This window comes from Camelus dromedarius, chromosome 13 (assembly GCF_036321535.1).
Source record: "Camelus dromedarius isolate mCamDro1 chromosome 13, mCamDro1.pat, whole genome shotgun sequence".
Taxonomy (NCBI): Eukaryota; Metazoa; Chordata; class Mammalia; order Artiodactyla; family Camelidae; genus Camelus; species Camelus dromedarius.
The window spans coordinates 41,412,145-41,423,277 of NC_087448.1; positions in this window are offsets into that span (position 1 = coordinate 41,412,145).

Consider the following 11,133-nt stretch of genomic DNA (forward strand, 5'->3'; position numbering starts at 1 on the left):
AGAACATACAGAACAGCCCTTGACAAACAGAACTAAGTTAAATGGGCACAGAGGATCTCCACAAAGCCCAGCCTTAAGAGCAAAGTGGCAGGTAGGGGATGGGACAGGCTGCTGAAGCTGGATGGAGGACTAGGGCAGGCTACACAGAGGCAACACTGGGGGTACTGCACACCAAGGATGAGTGGGTACACAGGGCGAAACAACTTGGGTCCTCCATAAAAACAAAAACAAAAACAAAAACAAAAACAAAAACAAAACACAGCTGATGTGCCCTGGGAGGAAATGTGCCATACCCTCTATCTCTGAAAAAACACTAAACTGATTTTCAGGAGAAGAGAAGTGGGGTTCAGCCACAGCAACCATATCCTCCAGTGCTTAGCACCCAGGAAGGGGTGGGGTCAAAATCTGAATCTGTACCTAAGGACTTAGCAGCCTCAAAGGCGAGATGAGACTTGTTTATAGCCTGAGGCAGATAGGATCATTCTGCCCTGATACCTCTGAGAACTCGAAATTCCAAGACAAATAAACAAGGAGCTGAATTTTGGAATGGAGCAGGGGAGAGGCTACTCTGCCATCTTCCCCAAGTCTGCCTATGGAGCATGGACTGAAGCAGAGTGGGCAGATGCACAGAACAGGGAAGCAACCAACACCAGTAGAGGGAGGGTGTCCACCCACCTTCCTGGCAGGATCACAGCACCTGACTGCTGTAATGGGAGGGGGTGCGACCTGACACCCTACCTTGAGCAATGGCAACATCTGACCACAACATCAGGAGGGGTAGTGACCCGCTGCCTACCATGCAAGAGTACAGCACCTAAACATACTGTTGGGAGGGGGCATGACATGTCTGCCTACCATGCACAAGCACAGCATCTGACAGCGGTGCTGGCGGGGGCATGATCTACTTTCTGACTGGTACTGAGAGCAGCACAGAAAAGGGGCACCAACAGAGAGCCTGTGGAAGCAGCTAGCTGAGTTTGTGCAGCAGGGTGAGGACAGTAAGACCTCTTGATAAAATCAATAAGAGCACACAATCTCCAAGAGAAACATCTACTATTATTTTTCTTTTTATATGTTCTATTTTCTATTACCTTTTTAACTTTTACTTTTTAAACAGTTGTATATGTCTGCAGTTTTAATTGCTTTAAAATTTTTCTTTTAAAAGATTTTTATTATTTTTTTTTAAAACACACATAATTTCATTTTTATGTATCTTGGTTTTGATCTCCTGCTATTGATTATACTCTGGTTTCAAATATTTATTTGTTCTTTTCTCCTTTTTTAAAGGCTTTTTAAAAGACATCTCAACTCGATTATTATTTTGCAACAACTTGTTCTTCTGTTATTGATTATATGCAGTTTTCAAACCTTTTTTCTCGATTCTTTTAAAATTCTCTCATTTGTAAACTTTATTTGTGCATAGGCTTTATAGATAAATAAATAAACTCCTTTAGAAACAAAATAAATAACTGATACTCCATAAGCAACAATGTTACAGAGATATGAGCAAGATGAAGAAGAGAGGAACAAGATCCAATTAAAAGAACACGAGAAATCTGAAAGAATGATCAAAGCAATAAACATTGATGGCCTACTAGATCAAGATTACAAAAAAGGAGTGAACAAAATAGTGAAGGAACTAAAAGAGTTTAGAGATATAAAATATGTCAAAAATGAAATTGAAGCTATAAAGAAGAACCAAGTAGAATTAGTAAACTCATTTGCTGAGATGAGAGCTCATCTAAAGGCTGTACAAAGCAGGCTAGATAGGGTAGAGGAACAAACAAGTGACCTAGAAGAAAGGACAACAGAAAGCATTCAATCAGAACAGCTGAGAGAAAAACAAATAAAAATGAATGAAAATCACATAAGAGACCTATGGGATAATATAAAGCATGAAAATCTACATATAATACTGGTTCCAGAAGGGGAAAAAAAAGAGCAAAGGGGGTTGAAAAGATACTTGAAGAAATCATGACTGAAAACTTCCCAAACCTAAAGAAAGAATCAGATATCCAAGTACAGGAAGCTCAGAGGGTCCCACACAGGAAGAACCTAAACAGACCCACATCAAGATATATTATAATCAAGAAGGCCAGAGTCAAGGATAAATAAATGATTCTAAAAGCAGCAAGAGAAGAACAGTGAGTTACAAGGTTCTCAGCTGATTTTTCTACATAAACACTACAGGCCAGAAGGGAGTGGCAAGATATATTCAAAGTCCTGAATGGAAAGAAAAAAAAAAAAAAAAAAGAGATGCAACCTTGGATACTCTATCCAGCAAGGCTATCTTTGGAATAGAAGGAGAGACAAAGAATTTCACAAATGGGACAACAACTAGAAGAGTTTAGCAGCACTAAACCCATGATAAAAGAAATATGGAAATTTCTACTCTAGACAAGAAGCAAGAAGCTACAGAAATGAGAAACTCATAACTGGAAAGGTGATAACTACCATGAATTACAAATAGAATAAACATGAAATTGTAAAAGAGAAATCTAAATCATTAAGAGTAGAAGAGGGTAGTAAGAAAATAGAGTATTTTTTTTCTTTCTTTAAAAATTTTTTGTTCTCAGTAAGACGGGTTTGAGAATATATTAACATCTGTTTAATACAAACAGTAAGAGTAATGGGTTAATAGACTTACAAAAAAGGGTAACCACAAGCCAAAAACTTATCAAGAGTCACAAAAACTAAATAAAATACAAGATAATACCAAACCACAAAAGGAAGAAGAAAGGAACAAAGAGGAAATACCAAATCAACTGCAAAAGTAAGTTCAAAATGGGAATAAGCACACATCTATCATTAATTACTGTAAATGTTAGTGGATTAAATGCTCCAATTAAAAGACATAGAGTGGCAAACTGGATAATAAAGCAAGAACCTTCAATATGCTGCATACAAGAGACCTACTTTAGGGAGAAGGACACATATAGATTAAGAGTGAAAGGATGGAAAAGGATATTCCATACAAATGGAAAAGCCAAAAAAGCAGGGCTAGCAGTACTGATTTCAGACAAAATAGACTTTAAAACAAAAGCCATAAAGAAAGATAAAAAAGGACATTTTATAATGATTAAAGGATTCGTACAAGATGAGGATTTTACACTTGTTAACATATATGCATCCAATATTGGAACACCTAAGTACAAAAAACAATTACTAACAGAGATAAAGGGGGAAATTGATGGGAATAAAATCATTGTCAGAGATTTTAACACTGCATTAACATCACTAGACAAATCTTTCAGACAGAAAATAAATTAGGCAACAGAGAAATTAAATGATACAATGGAAAATTAGATTTGGTGGATAATTTCAGAGCATTACACCCCCAAAATATAGGATATACATTCTTTCAAGTGCACATGGAACATTTTCTAAGATTTATCATGTACTAGGGCACAAAAGAAGCCTTAACAATTTTAAGAAGATAGAAATTATCTCAAGCATCTTTAGTGACCACAATGCCATGAAACTACAAATCAATTACAGAGAATCAAAGGAGATAAAATGGAAAGGATGGAGATTAAACAGCATGCTATTAAAACCAATAGGTCAATGATGAAATCAAAGTTGAAATTAAAAGATGCCTTGAGACAAATGAAAATGAAAACACAGCCACACAAAGTTTATGGGACACAGTAATGGTAGTGCTAAGAGGGAAGTTTATAGCATTACAAGCCTTCCTTGAAGAAGACCAATCTCAAATAAAGACTCTAACCCACCAGCTAAAAGTATTAGAAATAAAAGAGCAAAAAAACCCCAAAATGCAGCGGGAGGAAGGAAATAATAAAGATCAGGGAGGATATAAATAAAAAAGAGATTAAAAAATAGAAAAATCAATCAAACCAAAAGATTCTTTTTTGAAAAAGTAAATAAAATTGACAAACCTCTTCCCAAACTCTCAAAGAAGAAAAATAGACAGACCATAAATAAGCAAAATAAGAAAGGAAAATGGAGAAATTGCAACCAACAACATAGAAATACAGAATATCATATGAGAATATTATCAAAAACTATATGGAACCAAAGTGGATAACCTACAGGAGATGGACAAGTGTCTGGAAACATACTGTCCACCAAGACTGAATCAAGAAGAAACTGACCACTTGAACAAACCAATCATTAGAAATGAAATTGAATTAGCAATAAACAACAACAACAACAAAAACCCTCCCTACAAATAAAAGTCCAGGACCAGATGGCTTTAATGGGGAATTCTACCAAACATACAAAGAAGAACTTATATGAGTCCTTCTCAAACTCTTCCAGAAGACTGAAAAAGAGGAAATACCCCCAAACTCATTCTATGAAACCACCATCACCCTGAAACCAAAATCAGGCAAAGACACTACCAAAAAAGAGAATTACAAACTAATAACAATGATGAACATAGATGCAAAATGCTTACCAATATATTAGCAAATAGAATCCAATAGAACATAAAAAAGATTATACATCATGATCAAGTGGGGTTCCTCCCACGGACACAAGGGTGGTTCAACATATGAAAATCAATCAATGTAATACATCACATCAACAAAAGAAAGGACAAAAACCACATGATCATATCAATAGATGCAGAAAAAGCATTTGATAAAATTCAACACCCACTTAATATAAAAACTCTCACCAAAGTGGGTATACAGGGACCGTATCTCAACATCATAAAAGCTATATATGACAAACCTACAGCCAGCATAGTACTCAATGGTGAAAAACTCAAAAACTTCCCACTAATATCTGGGACAAGACAAGGCTGCTCACTATCATGACTCCTATTCAACATAATCTTGGAAGTCCTAGCCACAGCAATCAGGCAAGAGAGAGAAATAAAAGGGATACAAATTGGAAAAGAAGAGGTAAAAGTGTCACTATATGCGGATGACATGATACTATATGTAGAAAACCCTAAAAAGTCCACACGAAAACTACCAAAACTAATTGAAAAATTCAGTATGGTAGCAGGTTACAAGATTAATGTTCAAAAATCAGTTGCATTACTTTACACTAAAGATGAATCAACAGAAAAAGAAAGTAAAGAAACAATCCCCTTTAAAATAGCACCCAAAGTAATAAAGTACCTAGGAATAAATCTAATCAATGAAGTGAAATTCTTATACACAGAAAACTATAAACCACTGATGAAGGAAATCAAAGAAGACTTAAAAAAATGCAAAGATATCCCATGCTCCTGGTTTGGAAGAATCAATATTGTTAAACGCTCACACTGCCCAAGGCATTCTACAGATTTAATGCAATCCCTATCAAATTACCCAGGACATATTTCACAGAACTAGAATAAATCATAATAAAATTTATATGGAACCACAAAAAACCTAGGATTGCCAAAGTATCACTGAAGAAAAAGAAAGAGTCTAGAGAAATATCTCTCCCAGACTTCAGACAATACTATAGAGCTACAGTGATCAAAACAGCATGGTATTGGTATAAAAACAGACATATGGACCAATGGAACAGAATAGATAGCCCAGAAATGAACCCACAAACTTTGGTCAACTAATCTTTGACAAAGGAGACCAGAATATACAATGGAATAAAGACAGTCTCTTCAGCAAATGGTGTTGGGAAAACTGGATGGCAGCATGTAAATCAATGAAGCTAGAACACTCTCTTACACCATACATAAAAATAAACTCAAAATGGATCAAAGATTTAAACATAAGACAACATACAATAAACCCCCTAGAAGAAAGCATAGGCAAAACATTATCTGACATACATCTCAAAAATGTTCTCCTAGGGCAGTCTACTCAAGCAATAGAAATAAAACTAAGAATAAACAAATGGAATCTAATGAAACTTACAAGCTTCTGCACAGCAAAGGAAACCATAAGTAAAACAAAATGACAACATACAGAATGGGAGAAAATTTTTGCAAATGAAACCAACAGAGGCTTGAAAACCAGAATATATAAGCAGTTCATACTACTTAATAAGAAAAAAACACAAACAACCCAATCAAAAAATGGGCTGAAGACCTAAACAAGCAACTCTCCAAGGAAGATTTACAAATGATCAACAGACACATGTAAAATGCTCAATATCACTAATTATCAAAGAAATGAAATCAAAACTATGATGTGGTGTCACCTCACATCATCCAGAATGGCCATCATCAAAAGTCCACAAATGACAAATGCTGGAGAGGCTGTGGGGAAAAGGGAACCCTCCTACACTGCTGGTGGAAATGTATTTTCACGCAGCCACTGTGGAAAACAGTATGGAGATTCCTCAAATGACTAGGAATAGACTTACCACATGACCCAGGAATCCCACTCCTGGGCATATATCCATAAGGAACCCTACTTCTAAAAGACACCTGCACCCCAATGTTCATAGCAGCACTATTTACAATAGCCAAGACACAGGAACAGCCTAAATGTCCATCAACAGATGACTGGATAAAGAGGTGGTATATTTTTAAAATGGCATAATATTCAGTCATAAAAACCGACAACATAACCGCGTTTACAACAACATGGGTGTTCCTGGAGAATGTCATTCTAACTGAAGTAAGCCAGAAAGAAAAATACCATATGAGATAGCTCACATATGGAATCTTAAAAAAAAAAAAAAAAAAAAAAAACCCAAACATAAATACAAAAAAGAAACATGATCATAGACATAGAATACAAACTTGTGGTTGCCAAGCGGGCAGAGAGTGGGAAGGGACAGACTGGGATTCCAAAGTTTGTAGATATTGACAGGCATATGTAGAATAGATAAACAAGATTATACTGTATAACACAGGATATATATATATATATATATATATATATATATATATACACAGGTTCTTGTGTATATATACAGTGAAAAAAAGGTGACAACGAATATATGTAAGTTCATGTATAACTGAAAAATTGTGCTCTACACTGGAATTTGACACAACATTTTAAAATGAATATAACTCATTAAAAAAATTAAACAAAATAACTGAACAGGTAATACAAAAGGATCAGTCTGAACTACTTTCTCACTTCATTCCGAAAATAAACCCAAAGTGGAAAAAAGATGTAAATATAAGTGTTTAAAAAATAAAACTCCTAGAAGAAAACATAGGCAGTACACTTATTGACCTGAGTCAGTTATATTTTTTGAAATATCTCCTCAGGCAAGAGAAACAATAGCAAAAAAAAAAAAAAAAAATGGGACTACATCAAACTAAAAGGCTGTTGCAAAATGAAGGAAACTATCAACTAACAAAAAAGCCACCAACTGAATAAGAGAAAATCTTTTACAAAGGATATAGCAGATCAGTGGTTAATATCCAAAATATACAATGAATTTCTTTATTCAATATCATGAACAGACATTTCTCAAAGGAAATCATGCGGATAGCAGCAGACATATGAAAATATGATAATGTTACTAATCATCAGAGAAATCCAAACCAGAACAACACGTGTCAGAATGGCTATTATCAAAATAAATAAATAAATAAAATAAACAACAAATAACATTTTGGCAAGGATGTGGAGAAAATACAACACTTGTACACTGTTGATACAAATGTAAATTGGTCCAGCCACTGTGGAAAACATTATGGAAGTTTTTCAAAGAATTAAAAATGTAACTACCACATGTTCTAGTAATTCCATTTCTGGTATTTTTCCAAAGAAAATAAAAACATGAACTCAAAAAATATATACATCCTTATGTTCACTGAAGCATTACTCACAATAGCTGTGATATGGAAGCAATGTAAATTCCCATGGGCAGATAAATGGATAAAGATTTGTGGGGTGTGTGTGTGTGTGTGTGTGTGTGTAGTAGAATATTACTCAGTCTTAAAAATAATAAAATCTTGCCATTTGCAACAACATATAAAAATTTAGGGGGTATTGTGTTAAGCAGAATAAGTCAAAGACAAATACTGTATAATTTCACTTATATGTAGACTGTTGAAAAGCAAAACAAATGAACAAACATAACAAAACAGAAACAGTCATAGATACAGAGAACAAACAGAGGGGCAGAGGGTAGGAAGATGAGTGAATTAAGTGAGGGAGATTAAGAGGTACAAACTTCCATTTACAAAATAAATGAGTCATGGGGATGAAATGTACAGGGTGGGAATATAGTCAATAATATTGTAAAATCTTATATGGTGACAGATGACAACTAGACTTATTTTGGTGAGCATTTGATAGTGTATGGAAATGCCTAATCACTATGTTGCACACCAAGAACTAAAATAGTGTTGTAGATCAATTATACTTTAAAACAAACAAACAAACTCATAGAAAAAATATCAGATTTGTAATTACCTGGGTGAGTGTGGGAGGAGGAATTGGAGGTTTTCAAATGGTACAACTTTCCAGCTGTAAGATAAATAAATATTATGGATGTAATGTACAATATGATAAATAGAATTAAACAATGCTTTAGGTTATATATGAATGTTGTTAATAAAGTAAACTCTAAGAGTTCTCATCACAAGGTAACTTTTTAAAATTTTATTTTTCTATCTATATAAAATATTGGATGTTCACTAAACTTATTTTGGTAATCCTTTCATAATGTATATAAGTCAAATCAATAGGCTGTACACCTTAAACATATACAGTGCTGGACATCAAATATTGCTCAATAAAAGTTGAAGGATAAAGGTATGTAAACCTTTTATTCCTACATGAATATTCCTGCTAGAATTTGGAATGCTACTAGAGACTAGAACTATTCTTGTGCTAAGTCATTTTTTTCAGTTGGTACCTATATTTGTTGCCTAAAAGTAAACAATACCTCATTTCTACTAAACTTAATTGGTTTTCTCTGGTTTTGTTCATTATATCTATAGATAGATAGATAGGTAGATAGATAGATGATAGATAGATAGATAGATACATAGATACATAGATACATAGATAGAAAGAAAGAATTGGGTTTAGGTAGGTACTACTGTCTATCTGGCTTATTTTGCTCAACTTTATGTTTGTAAGATCAATCCATGTTGTGTTAGGCAGGAATACTTTGTTAATTTTTATTGTGCAGTTTCCATGCTACTGTTTAATGAATATTTGAGGCTGTTACAAATAATCCTGCTTTGAACACTATCATTAGTGTTTCTTTGCTGTTTTTGATATAGAGATTTATACTTGATATGTATTCAGGAATAGAAGTGCTTCTTCCTGAAGTCTGCATATGTTTAGCTTTTAGTAAATACTGCAGTTTTTCCGTAGTAAAGTACTAGTTTCTCAGCTACCTCACATCCTTGCCAACACATAGCATTTTATATCTTTTTAAGTTTAGTAATTGTGATAGGCATATATTGTTATCTTATTGTGGTTTTTAATTTCATAATCCTGGTGACTAATGATATAGGTAAGGTAAAACTTTGCCTCTCTGATTTTCCTTTAGAAACTCCTTATAATATTCCTTTCTGAAAAAGAAATCCTTAATATAAATATGGGCCAACTTACTAATCATTCCTTTTAGGACTTTTTTGTCTTTTCTATTTTAAAATAAAATTGCCAATCCCAATCTATGAAGATTTTTGATAGTACACAAAAGAAATTTTGATAGTACACATTAAAAGCTTTCATTCACCTGGAATTGATTTTCATGTATTGTATGAGTTTGGATAAAGATATTGTTTTCTGGTTTTCTTTTTCTGGTTTTGTTTCATTGGTTTAATTGTTATTCTTAATGTAACACTATATTCTCTTAATTATGATTCTTTGATATACGGCACTGTAAGTCCTAGAAATATGTTGTTCTTCTAGATTATCTTGGCTTTTTGTTCTCTTGCATTCAAAGCAAAAATTAGAATTTGTCAATTACTTAAAAACTTTGCTGAGATTTTAATTGAGATTACATTAGATCCATCCATTTTTCTTGTCTTTAATTTCTCTCAATAATACATGATTTTTTAAAAATATGCATTTCTTCTTAGATTGAGTATACTGCTTTTCATTGGGACTCTTTCATTGTTAGTTAGTGGTTTTTATTTTTGTTTGTTTTGTTTTTTATCATATGCTTAAAATACTTAACTGCTAGTGATAAAAGATCACTTATTTGACAAATACATTGAGAATATTAAAAGTTTCTGAGATAACATGGTAAAAATTTATTCATGAAACCTATTATTTTCAGTATATTGGGTTATCACATTTATTTAAATAATCTTTAACTTTTTTGTCTTCATTGATCAAATTTTTATATTTTTTGATTTATAATCAGTTTTACTTTGTTGCTGGTGTTGGAAGTAATTTAATAAAGACATGATATATATACAGATTAAATTATGGTCAATTTCCCATAACTAAGTTTTGTAACAATTTGGATGCAGATTATCAATAATCCTATATGCCACAACTTATCCTGTTTTTCCACTTCTTGTTTCTAGCAAAATTGGACAACCTCTAAGCTTTTGAATCATGATAATGATTTTTTTATTTAAGTGTTTTTTAATGTTTTTTAAACATTTTTTATTGATTTATAATCATTTTACAATGTTGTGTCAAATTCCAGTGTTCAGCACAATTTTTCAGTCATTCATGGACATATACACACTCATTGTCACATTTTTTTCTCTGTGAGTTATCATAACATTTTGTGTATATTTCCCTGTGATATACAGTGTAATCTTGTTTATCTATTCTACAATTTTGAAATCCCAGTCTATCCCTTCCCACCCTCCACCCCACTGGCAACCACAAGTCTGTAATCTCTGTCTGTGAGTCTATTTCTGTCCTGTATTTATGCTTTGTTTTTGTTTGTTTGTTTGTTTTTGTTTTTGTTTTTTAGATTCCACATATGAGCGATCTCATATGGTATTTTTCTTTCTCTTCCTGGCTTACTTCACTTAGGATGACATTCTCCAGGAACATCCATGTTGCTGCAAATGGCATTATGTTGTCGGTTTTTATGTCTGAGTAGTATTCCATTGTATAAATATACAACATCTTCTTTACCCAGTCATCCATTGACGGACATTTAGGCTGTTTCCATGTCTTGGCTATTGTAAATACTGCTGTTATGAACATTGGGGTGCAGGCGTCATTTTGAATTAGGGTTCTTTCTGGATATATGCCCAGGAGCAGGATTCCTGGGTCATATGGTAAGTCTATTCCTAGTCTTTTGAGGAATCTCCATACTGTT